The 25,127-nt window shown below is 45.4% G+C and overlaps 1 protein-coding gene across 2 annotated transcripts in view; it reads right to left on the bottom strand.

Annotated features, from left to right (window-relative positions):
* The window catches only part of CCDC6 (coiled-coil domain containing 6), a 121,641-nt gene that overhangs the window by 95,307 nt on the left and 1,207 nt on the right, over positions 1-25,127 (bottom strand). The gene's annotated exons all lie outside the window — the stretch shown is intronic.

The raw sequence follows: 25,127 nt of genomic DNA, 5'->3' as shown, positions 1-25,127 counted from the left end.
GTGTGACACGTCCTGTAAGACTTAAGATGAGAAGGCCCTTAAGATGAGCATCGAGGCAGTATATTCAAAAGAAAAAAGGAAGTAGTGGGACTTTAGGTGGGGGAAATTCCACCTGCTTTGTCCTGATGACCCAGAAGGAACATGAGGGGGCTGAATAATGATGACCTGTTCCTCTCTGAAGGGTCAGCTGAGGGCACACTGCAATTTCAGATTCACTTTGAGTTGATTTTGGGGGCGCCTCACTGCGTGGCTTGCAGGATCTTAGTTCCCCAACCAGGGATTGAACCCGCGTCCTCGGCAGTGAAAGCGCTGAGTCATAACCACTGGACCGCCAGGGAATTCCCGAGTTAATTTTTATACATCAATTCATTCTCAAGTTCATGGGGGTTCTCTGCATAAATATATAAGATTTTAAAAGGGAAAGACGTATGAATGGTCACAGGGGGGAAAAAAGGCTAATAACCAAATAAAGCTAAAAGTTACAGAGATGCTAATCAACAGATCCTATGCATTTTGAAAATCTAGTTCTGAGTGTCCTAGCAGCCTAGCAGTTTGTGTTGCCCAAAAGCTGAGGAGCTTTCCTTGGTATTAAGACCTAAGAAAACAATTTCTTCTGTGAGTCCCCATAATGGGGACACCATGTGATAGGGTGGATGGCAGCCTCAAAAATATTCTCACTCTCATGTCCCGCTCCTGGGAGATGCACACTGAGTACTTAGGAAAGAAGTGGCCTGATATTTGAAACTGACTTTCAGAGGGTTGGGCAAAAGGAGACAGAGACAGAGAGAGGGAGGGAGAGATGTATGTGATGGAATCGAATGATGTTCAAATTGGTGAGTTCAGGTGTGGAGTACAAGGGTCTTCGCTGTACTGATCTGTTTACATTCTTTTTTTTTTTTTTTTTTTGGCCGCACTGCGCCACACAGCTTGCGGGATCTTACCTCCCCGACCAGAGACTGAACCTGGGCCCACAGCAGTGAAAGCACCAAGTCTTAACCACTGGACCACCAGGGAATCAATTCCCTGATCTGTCTACATTTTAAGTGAAAAAAATATTTAACTCAGTAGGAAAAAAAAAAGGGGATATACTGTTACCCCCAAAGTACAGTGAGTAACAGGGATTCTGAAGGGTCATCTCAAGTTAGTATCAGCTGGGTTCGCTGCCCACGGCGCTCTCGCTCTCCATTTCTCTGTACTGGCGATGCCTTCAGAATCCTTTGAGTTCAAACACCATGTGTCTCTCCAGTTCTGCAAAACACATCAGTTCTGCAAAAGACTAAAGTTTACCAATGAAGGAAACACGACAGTGAAGTTGGAGGACCGGAAACTGGGAAGGGAAATGAACGCACCCTTTTGTGACTTCCAAGTGAGAGGATGGCATCAACACCTTGCAAAGGATGAAAGGTTCAAAAACTAAGACACACTCAGAGGTAGGCAATGACCCAGCTGTCACAAGTGACACCAGAAGCTGTGCTAGTACCTTTCATGGGAGCCACCACCTGCCGCAGCTCTGTATTTAGAAATCCAGGCTGTCCTTTTCCTTCTCTTTGCACTTTCCTATTCTATCAACTGAACCCATGTAATAAGCATGAGTCGATGACAGGAAAACTATCACTAACTAATTAGTAAGTTTTATTGCAACGTTGCTCAAATTATATATCCTGTCCAACTGAACCATAATATTAAAAGCTTGTGTTCCTTTTATCAGTTCAACTTACATAAATTGGAGTGAATTCAATTGATTATGTACTTAATGAGGAAATCCACTTTACTCTTAAACTCCCTAAAATATCTTCGAGAACATGGGGCTAAGATTCCTATCATGTTAGTGAACTGATGGAGATCAGGATAGAATCTGTTTTACGAAACTGAACTCTGTACACAGTGCACGCCAGGTAAAGTTTGATGTGTTGTTGTCAGAGTTCAAAACCCTCAACGGAGAGCCCCAAACTCCAAACAAACTTCTTAACACTTCTTAGCATCTTACAAAGACCATCACCTCCTTCTGTCACCTGAGGGAGTGGGCCATGCTAGTGACAGGTCTTAGTGGTACTCCAAAAAGAGTTTTGAACTCCCAACATCTACCAATTCAGATTCTTAGTAAAAGGAGAGTTTGATCATAAAAGCCATGTATCTTTGCTCTCTCACTGACTTCTAAGTTATCAATATGCAGACAAAAGGAGTTTTCAAAGCTAAGAAAGTTGACTAAGTTCAGGGGCAGGGAGGAGGGTAAACAACATGGCACTTATTTCTAAGGAAAACCAATCCCTCCAAAATTCAATAAAGAATAAAAGATATTTCCACCTAAGGGATAAAGAAAAGGCCAAAACAGACAAGAGAGTAAAAAGAAGAAAGGATTACAAGGTGCAGAGAGAGATGACAAAAAGCAAAACATGACTCAAGGGCTTCCCTGGTGGCGCGGTGGTTGAGAGTCCGCCTGCCGGTGCAGGGAACACGGGTTCGTGCCCCGGTCCGGGAGGATCCCACATGCCGCGGAGAGGCTGGGCCCGTGAGCCATGGCCGCTAAGCCTGCGCGTCCGGAGCCTGTGCTCCGCAGCGGGAGAGGCCACAACAGTGACAGGCCCGCATACCGCAAAAAAAAAAACATGACTCAATACCGCCCAAGTGAATATAAACAAGAACATTAAGAACACATATACTTTGAAACCTGTAATTCCACTCTTAGATATTTATCCCATAGATAATACTCACCAACTATCACTAAGATTTATGCTAAAAAAATTTTTTAAAGAATGTTTACTGTGGGGAATTTCCTGGCGGTCCAGTGGTTAAGACTAGGGCTTTCACTGCTGTGGACCCGGGTTTAATCCCTGGTTGGGGAACTAAGATCCCACAAGCTGTGCAGTGTGGCCAAATAAATAAATAAAAAGTTGCCGCAGGTGTCAAAAAGAAAAAACGAATGTTTACTTTGGCTTTGTCTGTAAAAAGCAAAAGACTGGAAACAATAGAGAAAGAGTTACAAAAATAGAGAGCTCCCATTTCACGGAATCCCATTTCATGGAATACTTTATGGGGGCCCTTTATACAATGAGACAGTTCTAGGCCCGACAGGAATGAACTCATGACATACGCTGCTAAGTGAAAAAAGCAAGAGCCAGAACAGCATGTACAATGAACTCCCATGTATGTTTTAAGGGGGACAACAGAGGCCCACACATGCATCTGCGTAAAACATATCCAGAAAAAACCCTTAAGAAACTGCCTAAGAAACTAGTGACAGCAGTTACGGCTATGAGGACAAACCAGGGTCCAGGACAAGAGAGACTTAACTTTCATATTTGTGTGCCTTGAATTCCAAAGGCACGAATTATGTGATTTTTTAAACCTACCTTTCCTGAAAATAGAAAACGATTTGCTTTTTCAGTTTTAACATGGAGCCTATGCATTTTTTATCTGTGAAAGAAGAGTCTCAGATGATGTCCGCAAAGTAAATAGCAGTAGAGGGTTCAGCGCTGGGGACAAAACAGGAACAGTTAATAATATTTAATGATGGAAACGGGGTTAAGAAAGAACACGGAATACAGAATGGGAAAATGCCAGTAGAACTTTCCTGACTGTCTTCGTCTATAGACTGAAACCCACCGGTAAGCAGAGATGTGACAACCTTGGGCAGAAAACACAGAAGAGGAGCTCTCTACCTTACCACCTTGCTGAGCGAGCCCTGTTCAGGTTCCTGGTGCTCTCTGCCGACCAGACCACCCCCTAAATAACCTGATTCTTCTCCACTCACCTCCCCAGGCAGCTGATCCAGGCAGGAGGGAACCTTCCTACCTCTGTCCCCTGCCTATCTAAGACCCTAAGATTAACTGTTCCTCCCCACTCACTTCAACCTCCCCTCTGGCCCACCTCATTGGTAATACTACTGAATCCACCTTTTCACCAGGTTTCCTTTCCATCGCTCACATAAGCAGCCAAGATCTGAAATGTGTACCTGAGACATTAGAGAGACAACCACAGCACAGAAATGTACAGGCTCCAATAAGGGAAGGTCTCGAGGCTCTGACTCACTCAGATACAGGTTGCAGGACTCCTCAACACATTAGTAAGATGCCAAGAAATCCCACTGAGCACAGGGAAGAGCCCCCCCCCTGCCCCACCTAAGGATCTAAGACTCTAACAGATGTAGAGAGGACATACCCTCTACCACTTCCCTTTTTTTCTTCCCTTATACAAAGAAAGCCCAGAGCTGGCTACTCATCTTTCAACTTCAAACGGGCACACAATAAAGTGTGAACCAAGGGCGAGGAAGGGAGAAACCCATTTTTGGACACATTTACTATATATCAACAGTCCTCCCATCTTTATTCCTTCTTCAATCCTCCAGCCAAGTGGAGGTTTGCTTAACAAGCAGTAAATCTTTTTGCCACATATGGGTTTAGAAACAGGAAGGCTATTGGCAAAAACACATCCTAAAGAAAAACTAAAAAGGGATGGATTTAAATGCCACTTTTGCCGGCCAAATTTATTCATCTGAAGAATGTTCTAGATTGGCACAGACACTGGAATAAACACCTATTCCTAATTTAAAAGACATATATGCCAGCATTGTTCCTTGAATTAGATGCTCTAGGTACTAAAGGGTGTACAGAAGCTGTAGGATTAGAGGCACGGAAGTGGTCTCAGCAGATCCCACCTTCTAGAAGGCATTCTCTTCCCTTTTGTATGGTGTGTGTGGGGGGGTTGTTTTGTTTTGTTTTGTTTTTGGCCGCGCCATGCAGCTTGTGGGATCTTATTTCCCTGACCAGGAAGCAAAACCTAGGCCCTCAGCAGTCAAAGTGCTGTGTCCTAACCACTGGACCACCAGAGAATTCCGTGTGGTGTTTTTAATAAATGTTACTCAACAAAATTCTTAAATGATTTAATTTGTATACCTTCGTACGAGTTCTCATACAAATCAGGGAAAAACTACACATCAAAAGACACTTCCATTTTTAGAACACATATTCTCTGAGGGAAGAGGAAGTGCAGAGTACAAAGAACACCGTCTACAAACCGGGAGACCAAGGTTCAAGTTCTGACACTGGCTAAAAGTGTGGACTCGTGTCATTTGATTTCCCTAGTCTGTACTCTGTAAAAGTGAACATCAGACTAGCAATAAGCAACATTTAAGATATTCTCAGCTCAGAAATTTGAAGACAGCCAGAGACAAGGCTAACGAGTAGGTCTCTTCCCTTCAAATGGACATCTTACAGATTTCACTAAGGGTTCAAGGTTTATGCAAAGGAATACACGGTAGCGTCAGAAGAGAGACTACCACCCCTGTCAAAACTGGCCCCACCTACTTCCAGATCCTTCCTCAGGCCACATCCAGATCGTACTCTGACCACATCTTTCAGTTCCTCAAACTTGCCATGCTTCTGTTGCTTTCAGGATTTTTGCATGGCCTGTTATCTTGGCCCAGAACGTGTTTTACCAATCCTCTGCGTAGCTAACTTTTACTCATCTTTCAGATGATGGCAGCCTACATGGCGTCTCTGGGGAGCATCTCCCGGGCTGCCCCAGACCAGTTCAGTTCCCCCATCATATCCTCTGAGAACCACATGGGTATCTTTCAAAGCATCTATCACAATGTAACTTGAAATCAGTTGTCTGATGTCTATTCCCTCCTACCCTTCCTGTCCCCACCTTAGAATATAAGCTCCAAGACGCAGGGACTGTCCCCCAAACCCTAGCACAGCAGCTGGCCACACAATATCCTCAGAAATATTTGTGAGATGAACAAAGATGACTGGTTAATTGGTCAATATGGAAGATAATTAAATTTAACGTCCAGAGCTTCAAACCTTTCTTTAAGCAGGGGAAATGGAAAATACTGCAGAGTAAAATAAAACCACCAGATAAACAGTCTGAAACTGACCAGGAGAGAGAAATAATGCCAATTAAATGGAAGGTCATTTAAGAAGGTTCTGCAGAGCGGAAAAGGCTACAGTAATAATATCCAAAATGCACATAATTCAGGAATTGATCAGTTCCTCACAGGAGGGGATTTATCCTAATTCAAGATCTTATATGAAATTATAAAGTGATACTGCAGAGAAATATGAGGGGGAAAGACACCAGGAGATGTGCCTCTATTATTCAGCTATGAATTCAAGAAGTTTAATGCAACTTCAAAGAGTATCTAGCATCTTTACTTCTATGATTTCTTCTGAATCTCTCTTAAATGCATTGTTTACCATTGAAACAAAACTGCAACAGAAGTCTGTCCTACATTTTTTTTCAAAAGTGTAAATACCCAGTTTTATCATAACAGTAATTCCTGCAGATCATAAACGGCATTAAGAAAGCATAAACAGGGCTTCCCTGGTGGCGCAGTGGTTGAGAGTCCGCCTGCCGATGCAGGGGACACGGGTTCGTGCCCCGGTCCGGGAAGATCCCACGTGCCGCGGAGCGGCTGGGCCCGTGAGCCACGGCCGCTGAGCCTGCGCGTCCGGAGCCTGTGCTCCGCAACGGGAGAGGCCACAGCAGTGAGAGGCCCGCGTACCACAAGAAAAAGAAAAGAAAAAAAAAAGCATAAAGAAATTTCACTGTGGCTTTAAAAACAAAAAAACACTAAAGCCAAGTCAAAAGATAAATGACAAGTGGGAAATGTTTTTGCAACTCAAAATTAGAAAAAAGGGCAATTCTCTGTAATATGGAGAGTACTGAGAAAAATGGGTAAGAGAAAGACCAACATCCCGAAAGACAAATGTGAAAGACTATGAACTAGGCATTGACAGAAAAGGAAATCCAAATGCTCTCACACACATATGAAAAGACGCTGACCCATACCCTTGAGAGAAATGCAAAGAGACTACATCAACTTGACATTTTTTATCTTACCAGACTGGCAAAATCCAAGTTTGATAAAAACGTGGTAGGAGGCCACACACACTCTCTCTCACATCCTGCACATGGAAGCGTCAATAAATCAGTACAAGCCCTGTCGAGGGCAATTTGGTAACATCTATTCAGATTACACATGCATAGGGCATCTGACCCCACAATGACATGTCTGGGAATTTACCCAGAAAGGTAGTATATCTCAGGGTGAAGGGACTCCTCTGGCATCAGCCTGCCTAGGTGTAAATTCTGGCTCTGCCACTCTCTGGGGTGTTGACTTTGGGCAAATCACCCAAGCCTCTCTAAGCCTCAGTTTCCTCATCTGTAAAACAGAGGTAATAATACTGGCTACCTCACAGACTAATGTGAGGATTGAGCCAATAGAAGGAAATGGTTTAAAAGGATAGCCAGTACGTAATATGCGCTAGGTAAGCGTTAACAAATGCAATGTATCCCCTTCTATATACTCACCCACAGACAAAATTATCCATGTTCAAGGTTACGGTAACATTGTTGGTGAGACCAGAGACTGAAAACAAATGAGATACCCAACTGTAGCACCCAGCCATACAATGGATCACTACGCAACTGTAAAAAAGAATGAGGAAGCAATCAGCGGACCGCTACCAAAAAATCTCCAAAATATAATTAAGTGGGAGAGGCACAGAACACAGAATCATTTACACCACCTTCTCTGTAAAAGGGAAGGAGAAAGCACGTCATGAGCTGCCTCTGCTATTCAGAAAATGCAATTAAAAAATAAAAGAACATTTTAGGTAATTACATGACTGACGCAATGCAGGTAGTTAGCTGATGCTGCAGTAGTTAATCATTTTGCAATGTAAGAGTCTATCAAATCAACACCTCCAACCTACACAATGTTTTATGTCACTTGCATCTCAGTAAAGCTGGGGAAAAATAACTAATGGGAAAAAAACACAAAAGAACAGTTTAAAGGGGCAGTAGTTTTTCTCTAGCCTCAGGTGAGATTAATAGGTACTCAAAAATGTATTACCTAGGAACCTTTAAAAAAAATAAAAAATAAAAAATAATGCCTGGCTCCTGTCCCCAGAATTTGAAGGACGTGACACCAGGTATCATGACTTCTGAAGTTCTCCAGGGGATTCAGATGGAGAGCAAAGTCTGGGAACCACACAGTGAAAAGTGAAAGGCTATTGCCTACAGAGGTCAAATTATTCCCACAAAGAGCAATGGCTCCAAAAGTAACCAAAGGCCCAAGCACCCAAGCCCCCAAGCCAGCGGCCCATTTTAAACACTAGCTCACACAGGCAAACGAGAGCAAAGTCAAATAATCCGGACCGTCGCTCGGAGGTCATTTCAACAGGTGAACCACCCACCATTTCTTTTCCTAGACTCACAGAAGTCAAAGGCCTGGCCGTCCTGCCCCAACCCCCGTGAGGCTTCATTACCCACGTGGACTGGCCCCACCTGGCAGAGGTCTGGCAAGTATCTGGATAAATTCCGGTAAAAGGACACTTGCTACCTGTCACCTCACTCTCCTTCATGCGTTACCGTCAAAGCTACAGTCAGTCCCCCTTGTTTCTAAGTGTGGAAGGACCAGATCCCTTTTTTTCCTTTTCTGCTGAAGAGCTAGCCAAGTGGAAAGCATCCTGGCCTGGGAGTCAGGTCATTACCTTGCAAGCCCACTGTCCCATTTACCGGCACTCCTCCCTGAGCGTTTCACCTGAGCCCCAGATCCTTTGTTGCCCAGGTGAGGTTCCCACTACCTCCCCCACAGACTTGCTGTGAGATTTCTAGTGAAATAGGTGAGTTGAAACCATTCTGTGGATGCTGCACAAGCTGCAGATTTCACAGCTGGAGATTCTGCACAAAGATGCTCATTTTCTACCTGTCCAGAAGCCATCCGTCTGCACACACTGCCCATAGCTCCCTGTATGCTGCTGTCGAGCCCTGCGTGGCTTCACACACAACATTGCACTAGACTTTCTAGATGCCTGCCCACCTCGCTCTGGCATGATTCCTCCAGGGTGCTCAGCAGACACTTCCCGGCTTCCAGGGAAGACTGCAAAGGAGATTTCCTCGCAGCAGAGCTGCAGACGCCACGATTCTTGCCCTACATGCACAAGGTGGTGACCTGAGACTCAGACCGCTGTGTGCCACGGGGGCTGGGAAGCCAGTCCGCATACTCTCCTGAGGACAGACTGATCTAGCATGACTGGGATTCTTCCGGGGCTCGTACCAAGAAACAGGGCAGCAGGTAAAAGGTCCCAGAGCCTTCGGTCAGCACACTGGTGAGGAAGAGATTTCCATCTGTGCCTCAGGGCACAGGGGTAAAGCATTAAAGCAGAGGGGGTACAAGGATAACACACTTAATTCCAGAAAAGCCTCTGCTGTTTACCTTTCAAACACAAATTTACTACAGTAAATACTACTATTATTTTCAAACGTGATAATGGTATGGTGGTTATAAAATCCTTATCAGAGATGCAAACTGAACCATTTCTGGGTGAAACCACTTCAAGACTGACCATCTGTTGATCACTGGTGAAACTAAGCGGTTTGTACATTCACTCTACTTTTGTGCATGCCTGAAAATTTCCATCATAAAAAAAGTTTAAACAAAATCCTCCATCATCATAAAAACAGGTTTCACAGCAGGGGAAAGTGAGAAATGGATTCTAACAGCATGATCGAGTGCCAGACGTTCGGGGCTAGGAGACAAGCCACGAAGAGTCACTAATGTGAGCAGCTCTGTCTCGTCCCAAGGCATCAGAGCCCTGGGGCGGGAAGGGTCCCAGGCACCATGTGTAACTGGCATTGGCCATAAACTGCTTTCTGGGCTGGCGAGGCACCCCAGCTGTTGTGAGAGGACATGTGCTCTGTGAAGGAGGCAGCAAGGTGCAGAGCTCCCCACTCGGCCTTCCCCGTGGGAAAACTTACTTCAGCCATAAATGAGAACACGGACACGAGAAAGCACTCTGGGAAAGGGGCTTCTGATGCAGAAGAAAGAGGGACAGAACAAGACCGCAGGTACCAATTCAGCCGTTTGGAGCCACCTGCGATGCTGCAAGCGGAGCCTGCTGTTTCCGGCTGCAGTGCTTTGGTCCCTGCAGGTCCTCCTCCCTGGAATGCCCTTCGCCATGAAAACCAAGTCCTCCAACATTCTGCCATCTGTGAAGCGTTCAGCGACCACCCAGGCCGACGCCACTCATTCCATTTTCATTTCTGCCCGAGCCAGTCCTGGGCGTGTCTGGCGCAAGAGGCCTGCACTGACTGCCCTTCTCCTGCTCAGCGGGGGAGGGGCAACCTCTGCAGGCTGCATCTCCCCGTTCCCTGGAATCGGAGATCTTCAAGCCGATTCAGCCAATGAAAAGCACAGGCCGGAGGCTGGAAGGGTGGAAGGAGGGAGGGTTGGGGTGTTTCTCCCCTCTCCTCTCCACCTTGGGCAGCATTCCTGTCTCAAGGCCCCCATGGTTCCAGCCCTCTCTCCCTGAGTGACCCCTGCCCTGGGCTCTGATAACACCACCTCTACCCTTTGCCCTCTGGAGGAGGAGGTATAGGAGTGCTGTCCTGCCGCTCCAAACCCCTGGCCTGTCTCACCGCACCTCCCGGTGAGTTGTATTCTCAGCGACTCTATCATTGGGATAACCAACTCCCCGGATTAAATTCTCTCCCTCCTACTCTGCAGGGTCTGTTTTCCTGCGTGAACCCTAAATGGGTTCCATCTTCCTTCAACCATGCTGTGGTCACTGCTTTCTCACCTGTCTCCTAGCAGCCTCTGAGCTCCTTCACAAAGTCTCCTTGAGCTTTGGATGCCCTGCCTTACTCCTAAAAGGACATCTCAAGCATACAGCCGGCACTTAGTAGGTGTCCAAAAACTAAACTGAGTTAAATGAACGCCAAGGACACTTGATCATCTCTAAGCGCTAGAGGCAGGCCGCAGGAAGAGAAAACTTTTGGAAACATCTTTATGGTGGAAGCAGATAGGGTAGGGGGTCCCTGGAGAAAGAGAACCAGGCATGGCTTTCTTGACATAAGGGAAGCCATTTTGGGCCTAAGCCATCCTGTGATCAAAGCCTAGCCACAGTGCTTGCCCTTGAACAGGTTTCAGTAATTAACGATCTTAAAGGAAGTGAGGGAATGCAGAAACAAAGGAAAAGCAGCCCGGAAACAAAAGCTGAGCAATAAAACAGAGTCCTAGTTCCTCCTCAAGGGATATATAATCTGATACCTATCTTTGAGTTCCGCAGGGACAAAGGTCCCCACCCAGGTGGGGGACGGAATGATACTGACCTTTTCTGACCCTCGTGACTTCAATAAACTAAAGCTTGGACTCTGTCAAACTCTGCCCCAATTCTATGCTGAAGTCTCTGCTCAAGCCACTTCACAAATATGCATGTGCCCTTAGCTAACCTTATCCCGAACCCCAATTTTGCTGTTGGGGAGACACTGCTTTGGGGAAAGATCCCCGGTGTCCTCCTTACTTGCCACAAGTAATAAATCTTTCCTTCTCCCCCTCTTTGGCTTGGTTGTATCTTTTGACCTGAAACCCACCAAGAGGCAAACCCAGTTTTCAGGTAACAAAGGGAAAGAAGAAGGATCCTTGAGAGGAAACTGAGTCTAAGGATTCACTACCCAAGAATATAGAGCAACTGCCCAGATGACAGGACAAGGACTTAAGATTATGAATGTAAAAGACAAACAAACTTTGCTCTACTCTGCACTCCTACAAGGAATTTCACGGAACCTCACAGCTGCAAGTGGTCACAGAAATACAACACAGTGGCGAAGAATGGGGGCTGCAGAGCCGGCCTGCCAATCCAATGACTCTGGCAAGGTAACCTCTCTGTACTTCAGCTCTCTCGATCTGTAAATCTGCACCAACTGTGCCCTGTGGTTTTGTTTCAAGAGCTCAATGAAACAGTGCATGCTGGCTTCATCAGCCATTACCTGAAACATAGCTCCGGGGTTTCAAACCTGACTGCCAGGAAGATGCAAAATGAACCAGCCTGTGAAGCTGACAGACAGAGATGATGCCCAAGGCAAACGACAGCATCCGTGCCTTTCCTGCCCTAAGACCTCTCTTTCCAAGGGGCTTTCCAAACTCTGAAGCCAAACCACTCACCTGTGGGCCAAAAGCAGCCTGCCAGTTTGCAATCCCTGAACTCTCAACAAGCCTTCTCAGTGAACCGAGGAGAAAACCGAGGCCCCAAAAGTATTTGTTATCTGTGCCTGGCCCTACAGTGAGAGGCCGAAAGGCCCTGTTCTCCCTGTGCCACTGCAGGCTCAGAAGGAAAGGAGAAATGAAAGAAGAGGGCTGGTAACATGTGGCCAAATAAAGGGAGACACCTGAGACAGACAGTCAAAGACAGCTTGCAGGGAGGAAGAAATAAGGAAGCTGGTGGAGGAAGGACAGAAAAAGTGAAAGCGAACTGAGAGCAGCCTGAGGAAGAAGAGGAGGTGATGCCCCGAGAAGACCCCAGAGCGCCACACTAGGGACTTCCCTGGCGGTCCAGTGGTTAAGACTCCGTGCTTCCACTACAGGGGGCATGGGTTCCATCCCTGGTCGGGGAGCTGAGATCCTGCAAGCCACTCGGTGTAGCCAAAAAAAAAAAAAAAGGAGCCACACTAAAGGAGAGGACAGTGTGGGCTAGCTTCACAGAGGAGGAGAGGAGGCAAAGGAAGGGCAAGGAAATCCACCATCACCCCATAAACACAGAAAAGGAAGACACGGAATGTGTCCTGAGGGCATCAGTTATCCCCCAAACCTGAGAGCTAAGACGGCATGAGCCCTTTTTAGAGAAGGCACAGTGGCTTAGGGGTCAGGTAAGATGCCATGTGATCACAGAGGGAGGCAGGAGCAGAACTGAGTTGTTTGTTTGTTTGTTTCTTATTTTAAGTCTTAATGGGTTTTAGGATTGCCAGATAAAATACAGGATGCCCAGTTAAATTCGCATTTCAAATAAACAGCAAATAATTTTTTAGCACACGTGTGTTCCATGCCACAGTGGGGACATACAGACACTAAAAAACTATTCATTGTTTACCTGAAATTTAAGCACAGCTCCTCAAGCTGTGTTTGTTTTTGCTGAATCTGGCACCCCTATCTGGTTTCTGAGTCTCTCTCCATTCCACCAAGTTCTCTCCAAGAACCCAGGGGTGGAAAAACAGAAAGGAGTTAATGCATAAAAGGAAAGAAGGGATGATTCACACAGACGACCTCACGGAGCATGCTAATCTAAAACATGTCAAAGCCTAAGAACAAAAAATGTGAGTGGTGGAACCCACGGGAATTCGAGAACAAGAGAAAGAATGTACTCATGAAAATCAGCACAGCCTACTGGCTTCCGCGTGTGGGCTGGCAGGTGGATTCCAGGTGCCTTTTCACATCACCTATCAGGTACCAAGGACCCAGAGCTGCAAGGCACGGGGTCAAGGAAGAACCAAACAAATCAGGGGTTCAAGTGATCAGTGCTGTTCTCTCCCTCATCTCAAAGGCTTCGATGGGCAGGCACTCCAAGTAGCCCGGGAGCGAGGCAGGGAGAAACCAGAAGACCCTGCCAGCCTTGGCTAGAGCAGACAGATGACAGCGAAGGCGGGAAGGGCATCCCTGGGTCCCAGACGGCCTACTGCAACTCGTTTACTGACAATGCCAGCTGAGTCCCTGAATTACACCGACTGCCCGTCTGTCTGTCTGTCTGTCCTCCTTGCCCCCTCTCATCACACCAAAAGCCTTCATAGCAGGAGAGTAAAACCCCAACGGTGTCCTGGTGAAAAGCACGCTCCTTCAACCTTCACGAAGTCCCCAGGCTACCATTTCTACTGCTAGAGAGAGAGCCAGAGGCAACAGAAAGAAAACCAGTCCCTTGAGGAGCCCCCAGCGAGCAAACTGCCGGCCTCCACAGACCCACTCTGGGCTCACAGGCCGGACGTGGGCACGTGGGCACTGCAAGCCTGCGAAGCTGGGCAGTTTCAGAGAGTCCTGTTTTTGCTTTCCGTTCTTCAGACCAGCTGCTAAGCAGGAGAGGCATTCGTGTCTCAGCCGTCAAAGTCCGCCCTCTAGAACCCACACCCCCATGAAACAGGGTCAAAGGTCACACGACACAGAAGCAGGATGACTGCCTGCTGCGCACAGTGCTAGAGGCAGAAAACCGGGCAAAGGCACACGCTGGGTCTCTTTTCAGGAAATAACGGAAGGAGCCCGACAACTGGCCTATAAGAAAACATGGATCTTTTAGGAAACGCGTTTGCCTCCTGCTGTCCTGTTACTTTTACACGGCCACACAGGCTGGTTTCATCCTGACTCACCAAACCCTAGGAAATCGGCCGAGTTCCCAGGCATCCCCAAGTGCCAGAAAAACACAGGCCCTGAGAAACCAGGCTGCAGAGCTCCCCAGCCTGAGGTCTCCGCAGAGCTTGGTTCTTGCTGCCTCAAACCGTCGCCTCTCAGCTTGCCAGACGCTGCTTTGCACCATCATGTTATATACAGGATTAACAAGAACAGTTTTGATCTTGAAACACATTCTGGAGAACAAGAGAAAGTGTGTATGGGGGGGGGGGGTTACTAATCATCTTTAATATCATTTTCTACAAGAATAATAATTCACAAATTACCAAAACACTCTGATGTGCACTGTTTCATCTGATCCTCCTAACGACAGTGGGTGGAAGCAAGACAGGTACTAACCCTAAAGACTCTGGTTTAGCCAGGTTAAGTCCACCAAGGCTCAAAGGCTCTGAGGGCTGCAAAACATAACTAGCAAGGTAGCTAGAACCTCAACTAACTGGGAGACACATTCTGCAGGGCCTGTGTCCCCTCCCAGTGTCCAGTGATCAACACTAGGGATGGGGGTGGGGCTACCCAGGGGGCAGAGCTAAATTGAAAACAATTCCACAGATACTCTCACACAGTGGGACAGTGCATAGCAGTGGCAAAGAACCACCGCTACAGGTAACACGGAGGCTGACTAATTAGTCAGTGTAGGAACCAGGATAAGAAATCAAAGAATCTACACACATACAAAATACATTCTGTATAAAGTCACTTGTCATATGAAGTTCAGAAAGAAGCAAAATTAACCTACAGTGATAGAAGTCAGAACAAGGTTACTTTTGGAGGGGTGATGAGTGGAACAGAGCACAAGGGAACTTCGGGGGGTGCTGATACCAGCATGCATTTTGATCGGGGTAATGATTTACACTGGGGAATTCATTTGTAAATTCACTAAGCACTTTTCCATAAATTGGTACATTCAAAGCTTGGGTACTTTACTGTATGTTTAACTCCATTAGAGTTTAATAAGAAGTAAACCTGGGCACCCCCCAAAATAAATTCCACCAACATTACTGAGCAGCTGCTGTGCTAAGGCTATGGAAAAATGCAAATGATGCTTCAAATGGCAGGGTTTTATGTGCCGACCAAGGTACCATCAGACTGCCCAGTTCAAATCCTGGGACACAGAGACAGCAAAACGTTGCTATGAGAATGAAGTGAGTCCCTGAAAGTAAGGTGTTCAGATATGCACCGGGCACAGAGTGAGACCATAATCCGTAGCTATTATTATCATGGAATAAGACAGATCATCTTATAGATGACAAATGACAAAGTACCTGTCTCCCAGCAGTTTAGAAGGGAAACACCAATGTCTGCACTAAGCAGCCAGAGCAGATTATGAAAAGGCAGAAACGCTCCTACTGTCCCCCACCCCCGCCCGCTTCTGCCATTAGCCCCTGGATGGGACCCAGGAAAAGAGCCCACGCCGGCCCTGCTCTGCTCCCCAGTTTCCTTTCTTTCCCCACATTCATGGAATGCTTCCTCCTGCCACCGCCCCTGCCCACACCTACATGAACTTCAATTTCTCCTTCAGGTTTTAGCTTCAGCATCACCTCCTGAGAGAGAGACAGCCCTCCTTGACTGTGGTTCCCACTCCCGGCCTCAGTCAGGGGCCCTCCCCCAGCTCCCCGAGTGCAGTCTCCTCCCAGCTGCGATCCGTGGCACAGCGCCTGGCATACAGCAGGTGATCAATACAGTGCCTGAAAAACAATCCACTCTTACTGTGCTAGTCAGACTATGTTTAAGTAGAGGTTATAACAGAAGTACAACGGGACTTGTTCCAACCTGGGATTGGGTGGGGGGAGAGGAGGTGGGGAGAGGCGCCCAGATGGCTGAGCTATCAGCAGAGGTGGCACCTACTGGGGTACATCAGACAGGGTCAGGGATGGAACAGACCAAGGCCCAATACTGGAGGGTAAGACAGCCAGAAAGGTGCTGACAAACCGCCCCTCTACCCACTGAAGGCACCCTCTTTATCATTGTTTCTTTTCCAAAGCAGAGAGTTTGCTACCCTGGATACACTCCCTGAGGCCTGGGTTGGCATCCTGGGAATTTGCTGTGCTAATGGGGCAGCCCTCACTACTCTAAACGAAGGGATACAACAGTGTGGGAACAACTAAGAGGAAAACGCCCCCAACAGGACAAAAATAAAACTGTTCATAAATTAATTTATGGGTAGCCTTGTGCTTAAACTCTGAGGCCAGACTGGGAGTTCAAATTCCAGCCCCCGCTGATAGCCTTGGGTCTTCAGGCAAGTTACATGACCTCTCTGGGCCTACATTTGCAAATTTGCAGGCTACCCATCAGTGGTGCAGATTAAATGAGAGGATATATGCCAGCCCTCCAGACAGCACCTTTGCCACAGTAAAAGCACTGGGTAAACATTAGCTGTCGTCACAGCAGCACAAAATGACTTGCAAGTAGAGCAATGCTTGGAAGGAAGAATCTCAAGCTTTTTTTTTCTTTTTCAGATTTCCTTAAATTATGGTTTATTCGAAATGCCATCAAGGAAATTAAACATGAGACATTTCATTAAAAAAAAAAAAAAAAAGGGCAACCATCATCTACAAGGTTTCTTTCCTTTCCCAGTCCTTTCTCTTTCCCAGAGGACAAGTTTTCACTGTGGGTTAGTCCCTCCCCAGGTTCTCCACATCTGGGTGCTCACTCTAAAGGCAAATTCAGAGCGATGGTGCAGAGCCCAGAGCTGGGGTGCCACATGTTTGCTGAATGACAGAAAAGAACCAGATGTGGGATGGCCAACAGGCAATAAAAATCGAAGTCGGAGCAAGATATCAACAGCACTTTAATTAAAATGCTTTGGGTCCTAATTCACAACTTCAACACCAAGACAAGAAAAAGCAGCTAGCTGCTTCTGTAGATCAGACTAAATTTTTCCCATAAAAAAGACACAAATTTTAGGGCTTCCCTGGTGGCGCAGTGGTTGAGAGTCCGCCTGCCGATGCAGGGGACACGGGTTCGTGCTCCCGTCTGGGAAGATCCCACGTGCCGCGGAGCGGCTGGGCCCGTGAGCCATGGCCGCTGCGCCTGCGCGTCCAGAGCCTGTGCTCCACAACGGGAGAGGCCACAACAGTGAGAGGCCCGCGTACCGCAAAAAAAAAAAAAAGGAAAAAGAAGGTTAAAAGGGTAACTTTTATGTCGTGTATATATTACCACCAAAAAAAAAGAAAAATTACCAAAAAAAAAAAAAAAAAAGGAAAAAGAAGGTTAAAAGGGTAACTTTTATGTCGTGTATATATTACCACCAAAAAAAAAGAAAAATTACCAAAAAAAAAAAAAAAAAAGTCACTGGCCCTCTTCTCTGGGTACTTAGGGTATTTCTCAATAATAAGCTACACGCACTGAAGGTTTAAAATGATGTGAAATACTTAATATATTTTTCAAAGGACATGGCACCTTACCAGGTAGTGATTTGGACCTAAAGAAGTCCAAACCTCTGCTTTATGGCACATATACTCAAAATTGTATTCTCTGATTAACAAAGACGTTAAAATCATCTAGCCGATTTTTTTCCTCAAATTTTTGTGTTTCTATAATCAGGAGCTACTAAACGAAGCAGAGACACAATGTTTTGACTCTTAGCAAACGTCTGTTTAGATAAATGAAGGCCTGCCTAGCGAAGAACAACAACAAAAACAAAAAACAAACAAAAAACCCCAAACAAAACCAAAAATCTCAATAGAATAAAACTTATTATTTGAGTTGGTATATTGGGATAATTGAAAAAAAAACCCACTGCTTACATGCAAATAATTTCATGAGTTGAGAAGCTCTTCCTATAATTAAACACCAAATAATTTTTCTCTCAAGACTATTTTAGCCCTTCTAATTCAGTCTCAAAAACCTTAACGGCACAAGACTGTTCACTAAGGAAAGAAACACGTGAAGGGTTTAATGCAGGTCCTAGATTTCTAAGAACTCTCCTTAGCTCACCCATACTCCATGTTTTCATTCTTTTACTTTCCTCTTTCCTCCTATGGAAAACTTTTTTGAATTATGAGCTACGTCTGTCTAGCTGAATATGCCAACTCTGCTCCTTAGCAGCGAATGGCCTCATTTGATCCCAAGTGCCCTGAGACGCCCTGAAGGGTATTAACCAGCTCACTGGTGACACAAACCTGGCACCCACAGAGGCTGGTTTGATTTGGAACAGATGCGTGGAAGATTATCCCATCAATCAACACCGCTTTTTTAAAAAACTGGAGTTTGAAATTGTCCATAAACTCGTATCTCTAATTAACTTTAAGGTAAACACAGTTTCCCATTAAAGACTTAAGAAATTTGGTCCATCCAACAATTTCCAGGTAAGGAAAGTGGGTGGGCCCCAGAGTGTAACAGGAATAGATGAAAAAAAACACCTACATGATTTTGATCTACAGGCAGATGTAAATTATGAAATTAAAAACATCAATGCCATTTCTTTTCAATCATCAGCACATAAAGGGAAAATTAAAAACAAACAAAAAGCCTTTCGGTGCCACCTGGACAGACAAATTGAGCAACAGTTCTCCCCACCTCTGCCTTACAAAGTAAAAATAAACTCCAAGCTAATCGAACTGTGAGTGAACATGACACATTGTTTTCCTCAGATGTATTCACCGCATTAGATGAACTTCATTTTGGAAGGTGGAAGGTAAGCCAGCCCTCCCTGGAACCAGTCTGCCTGAACTACCTTTCTTGTTTCCACTTGTACGTTGGTTATTTCTGCATTTCACAACTCTCTGGGCTGCAAAGTGCTGGAGAGGGAAGGACCATTCCCTCTGCTCTGAATTCCCTACAGCACCCAGCTGGGGCCAAGCAGAATGCAAGTCAAGTGCAGTCCTGCTGGAGAAGGCCTTACATTCCTTCTGGGTATTTCAGAGTATTTGGCACACAGTAGGCAGTTCCCAAGTCCTTGGAGGTTGAATCCTATTTCAGGCTGTACTTATCACACGCCATTCCGTGCCATACCGAAGAAGTGAACATTTCCCAGCATTCAACGAGTGAGCATTAAAATGAACTTTAATCACCAAACTGCACCCCATGCATCGCATCTAGGGACTAATAACAAGTAAGGAGGTGAGTTCATTCTAAATAACCGTCAAACTATTAACCCTTTGTTTAATATTAATACTCTCCCTAAAAGAGAAGACCTACACAGTGTGACACCTCCAGTTTACTGGTAGGAGTAAATAGGGATAAAATCCACAGCTGTGGGCTTGAGAAGCATCAAAGATAAGAAAATCTGACAGCCTTGGAGAAGTAAAATAGGAAGAGTCTGCAAGTTAACCCCACTCCAAGATCCCGACGATTAGAAATATCTTCCAGAACATTCGTTCCCCTGTCAAGAAAATTTCAACCACCACCAAGAAAGCACACCCTGAACCTGTGAACGTTTACTTCGCTAGCTTTGATGATCAATCAATCTAAAAGCAACTGCACGGTGACTGAAAACAAAATACAACACCTATCCACTGAGGGAACAAGGAAGGTGACTGTTACTCCTTGCTCAACCTGGCTGTATGAGTCTAAAAGCTCATATTAGCATTTCTAGGTGTAAATGCTGCAAGGCATAAGTTGAGAAAAAAGAAGAAAAAAAAGAAAAATGAATGCAAGTACACACTGGGTGTGACACTCTATCAACCCCCCAAACTCCACTCTGCAAGCCACGTGTGGAAATCCACAGAATTCAGCAAGTCTCCCCATCCTGTTTGCAGCAACTTCCTCAGTTTGGAGATTCAGGTGCCTGGTAATTGCCCTGATGCCTCCCCACCCTTGACGGCCATGCTTGTTTCCCAGAGGCCGCTGTGGGGCATTTCAACATTAAATACGGTAATAAGAAACACCTGGAGTGACCTGCCACCATCACCAAAACTGAGGTGGCAAATCTGAACACTTCCAACAAAGCCCTTGGAAAGGTGAACCCAAAGACACTTTGTCCCCTTTTAGAGGTGAAATGTATCATGAACGCCTAGGTATATGCTACAAAGTAGCCTACAACATCATCCATAGTTAGAAAGCAAAGGCTTGGGACACACACTGATTTGTAGTGTTCCACCAAAGTATACAATATATCCACTCATCCGTCCAACGATGGTGAAGACAGCGTTTGCTGTTGTTCCGGACACAGGTAGCAGAGCAGCTCTATGAGCACAAGGTCAGGAGACAGTCTTGGTGCCCCTGCCCAGTAAAAAACAAAACAAAACAAAAACACCTCATCACCCAATGCCTCTGCAGTCAACCCAACATCCCGTTGAGTGTCTACTGCATGCCAAGCACTGAGGAACGGAAGTGAACAAGGCAAATTCTGCCCCTGAAGGAATGAACACATCTCCCATCTCCCAAAGGGGAGACCTATGTGATGGGGGCCTGGAGAAGGGGCGGTCTCATGAATGGGCACGTAACCCAGCGTGTGGCTGGTAAACAGGCAGCGCTAGCGCACGCTGGGGTCGGGGAGGAAGTATAGTCTACTTGCATTTACTAGGTGAAGGGGTAGGAAAGGACATTTAAGGGCAGGAGGTACATCTTAGAGAAGCCAGAGAAATCTACTGAAATTCCAGGAACCAGCAGTTCAGCAGAGTGGGAGCTTTGAGAACATGAGGGGTGTGTCTGTGAAGCAAGCAGGGGCTGGAGCACACAGTGCCTGGTAAACCACAGGAAGTTTACCTGGATCCAGAGGGCAATGGAAGCCACTGGAAATCTGTGAGCCAGCAACGGCCAACTTGGATTTCTGCTTCAGACCAGTGTCTCTGGTCTTGAACAAGAGTCACCACAAACTAGATACTGGTGATTCTCTGAACTATTCCCCATCCTCAGCAAAATAAATAAAAGCACTAGAAAAGACTGTCACAACTGTCCTCTACGGTTTTGTGGGGATTTTTTTTTTAATCAAATACAAAGAGATTATATGAAACATATAGAAGAAATCTAAGAATAGCCTCTTTAAGAAGACTGGATTTGTGTATGATTAGACCTAACTGTGAGGTCATACTTTTCTCAGAGTTGTGTCTAAAGTTGGGTGTTACCATAAGAATCTAAGAAAAAAAGTTTTAAAGCAGGAAAAAAAAAAAAATGACACACACTACACCTTTTTATAAGGGCAATGTTGATCTGATAGCTTCATAGAGTCTGCCAAAACAAAGTCTTAAAAAATGGAAAATAATGTATTAGGCTTCCAGAACAAATAATCCAAAATCCACAATATTAACTATACGGTGGCTTTTACTGGTTAATGAAATCATTACTCTGTTGATGTTTAAAATAGCCAGGTTTTCTAATCATGCCGTACTAACATGTTTTTCTACTATAACTTCAAAATGCCTTTGTATTTCCCTAAACTTCTATAATGAAAGACTAATTTTATAGATAGAAAAGACAACTAAATTCTAGTGATTTAACATAGGCATTTATTTTCTAACCAAACACATGGCGAAGGCCTGAAGTGGTACAGAAAACACACCTTAGAGAACTAGAGAACTAGCCACGCCAAGTATGAGACCCTGCTTATACCCTGAGAAACTAGTCCAGAACTTACAAGCCATTCAATTACTGCCCACAATTGCATTTCCTCATCTTCTAAGCGACCGCGACCCCTGGACACATCTCACTACACTGAGTCAGATAGTCTCCGATTACACTTTAACTCACAGGACAAGCCAGATAGACTTAGCCTAACATCTAAAAGCTACTCAACAGCGTGACTGAGCATTTGTTGTTTATTTTCTCCACTCCAAAGGAGAAATTATGATCGATAATAAGCAGTCTGGTTCCACTGCTGATTTACTGGGAGAAATCAGATAATCACTCAAAACATTCCATTCCACCTCTAAGCCAAAGAAAACACACCGGGGGCAAGTGGTAACACCAGACACTTGTAGACATGGATGAAGGGCCTCGTACAGTTGGTTCTTCCCCACAGATGATGTTTACCTCTATCATACAAATGCGGAGAACACAGACCCATGAAACCAGTCCTTTACTAAATGGGTAGCTGGACCAGAGTAAACGCCTACATACCAAAAGAGACAGAAAAGACCACTGGTTAAGAACTTGTACTGGCCTTTGGACTTGGCTTAAAAAAAGAGGGCACAATAGTGAGATATTACTACACACCTATTAGAATGGGCAAAATCCAAAACAGACAACATCAAATGCTAGCAAGGATGTGGAGCAACAGGAACTCTCATTCATTGCTGGTGGGAATGCAAAATGCTACAGCCACTTCAAAAAGACTGGCAGTTTCTCAACAAAATAAACACACTCTCACCATACCATCCAGTAATTGTGCTCCTTAGTATTTACCCAAATGAGCTGAAACCTCTGTCCACCCAAAAACGTGTACACAGATGTTTACTGCAGCTTTATTAATAATTGCCAAAACTTGGAAGCAACCAAGTCCTTCAGTAGGTAAATGGATAAGTAAGCTGTGGTACAGCCAAACAATGGAATATTATTCAACACTAAAAAGAAATGAGCTATCAAGCCATGAAAAAACATGGAGGAAACTTAAATGTGTATTACTAAGTGAAAGAAGTCAATGTGAAAAGGCTACAGACTGTATGATTCCAACTTTATGACTTTCTGGAAAAGACAAAACTATGGAGACAGTAAAAAGATCAGTGGTGGCCAGGGGTTAGGGACAGATGAAAAATCAGAGCACAGGGGATTTTTAGGGCACTGGATCTGCTCTATATACTATTATGGTGCTACATGTCATTTTACACTTGCCCAGACCCATAGAATGTACGACACCAAGAGTGAACCCTAATGTAAACTACAGACTTGGGGTGGTTAAGATGTTTCAATGTTGGGTCATTGATTGTAACAAATGTACCAGTCAGATGGGGGATGCTGATAATGGAGGATGGGAGGAAGGGCAGGGAATATTGGGGAAATCTCTGTACCTTCTGCTTAAATTTTCTGCAAACCTAAAACTACTCTAAAAAAAGTTTTAATAAAAGCACACTGCTCTCTTCCCAGGGTGTAGCTGATTAGCAAGGTAACTTCCTGAATACGTTCAAGGAAAATGAAAGACATCCATAATCGCCTCGTGTTCAAAACATGAAAGTTAATATCACAATTAGAGGAACTAGTGAGAGCCATGAAGGCAAGTACTAATAGGATTCTGGTACCATCTTCCCTTCAAATAAACTCGATAGTGAAAAATCTAGCAAAGCCTTCACTTAATTGAATATCTAGACCTTGTCAAACACTTCCTGGGCAGCTACCAGCAAGGGCTATATTTCAGTTAGAGTTGTCAGGGGCTGTGCACCTTAACCGTGACACAGACTATGACAGTGTTGTTCAATGGAATCCTTACATCCACAGACCCAGTTCATGTGGTCGCACACATTTCTTCTCGCAAATTACACACCCTAGAGGTCAAACCCACCAAACACAATCTTCGTCCTAGGTCAGTTAACTCTAACAAAACTCTCAAAAGCTGAAAGGAATCTCTCCTCTGCATTTGCCTTAGTAACACCTGCCAAGTACTAGGGAACTCAGGAAACCACAAGCACTTTATTTGTTTCCCTGATTATATTAATCAGAGATTAAAGAAGCATGGAGAAATTTCTGGTACGTATAGGCTGTCATCTAAAACAATTTTAAAATTTGACTCAGTGAGGCCAGAGAACATTTCACAAGGCGTATTTGGTGAAATGTCAGTTTTAGTTGAGGGAAGTGCCAAGGAAGCCACCACCTCGCACACTCTTCTCGCCAAGTATTCAGAGGCCTCTGTTCTTATACACCAGGAACGAATGTGTTTGTCCATGCAAAGCCAACGTGTGGTGTACAATTTACAGACCTACTTTTTAATATGGCCAGGTGTCAAACAGATAACCCTTTCCTAGTCTCTCCACCCCCGCCATCCTCCCTCCCAAACAAAAACAGCCTGAATTGCTCACAGTACGCAAGAAGCCAGAGATTCTGTTTCGTGTAAGTGTTGCTGCTTTTGGTGGTTCACATTCTCCAAGAGACCAATGAACCCTCTCATTTACTAACGCCAACCTTAACTAAATTGCTTCCACCAGCTTCCCCCTCTTCTCAAACCCCCACTCACCGTAGACATCTCTCTCAGCCAAAAAAGCTACTCAAGAGGCTTGGAAGTGGCTGCCTCTGCAAATTCCTCCCCCTTCCTACCAAAAGGGCACTTCAAGAACTTTACAGTCTGCAGACACATGAATATGGCTCCAATGCCATTCACCAGGGCTGGATTAGAGCATGCGGAGTGTCTTTCAACAATCAATTTCTATTCAGGCTGCCCATCACACTGAAACTGGGGTGAAAACCTGCTTTCTAAGCAAATTCAGAATGCCATCCAGTTCCCAAGTGTGAGCTAGCACTGGGAGGGAGCGTACACACACTCCCTCCTCCACTGAAGACTTTTTCCTGGCACAGGGGCATCCTAAACTCGCCCCATTTCCTTTCCAGGGTCGTGATCTTTGATCCGTCCCCAAGTTCATGCCTTTTTCTCCATCTGAAGGTTCAGCTATTCTGCAGCAGCAATAGCAATTTATCCCCTTGGTTTCTTGACACTTTCCTCTCTCCTCCTGGCTGTGAATCTGTTTTGATCTCAACAGGGTTGTCTGTATGGGGATCCTGCAAGTTAATGATGTGGCTAGCTGGCAGGGATGGTAGGTGAGAGCACACAATGTACTTTTTCCAGTTATGTTTCGCCTCACCATAGCTAATAGTGGCCTTTCTAAAGGCCTGCTACACTAAAAGGGAGACCTACACCCCTAAACTTCCCCTCTTCGGGGGCGCCTCTGGAGGCCAGGTGGAAACAGAACAGACAGCCCATTCTCCCGTCAAGTATCTGGACTCCGAGGCAAAATATCCCTAGACACTCCACCACCAATGAAGCAAACACACGTACATCTTGCTCAGCAAGGGAGTCAGTCGATCCCCTTCACCCAGGTTTCGGCCGGTTCAGGCTTCGTAGCCTTCACTCTGTCCAGGCTGATATAAGATG

This window comes from Neophocaena asiaeorientalis, unplaced genomic scaffold (genome assembly GCF_003031525.2).
Source record: "Neophocaena asiaeorientalis asiaeorientalis breed wild unplaced genomic scaffold, Neophocaena_asiaeorientalis_V1.1 scaffold183, whole genome shotgun sequence".
NCBI classification, from domain to species: Eukaryota; Metazoa; Chordata; class Mammalia; order Artiodactyla; family Phocoenidae; genus Neophocaena; species Neophocaena asiaeorientalis.
The sequence above is the reverse complement of the archived record's forward strand: the minus strand, read 5'-3'. Positions and strand labels throughout refer to the sequence as shown.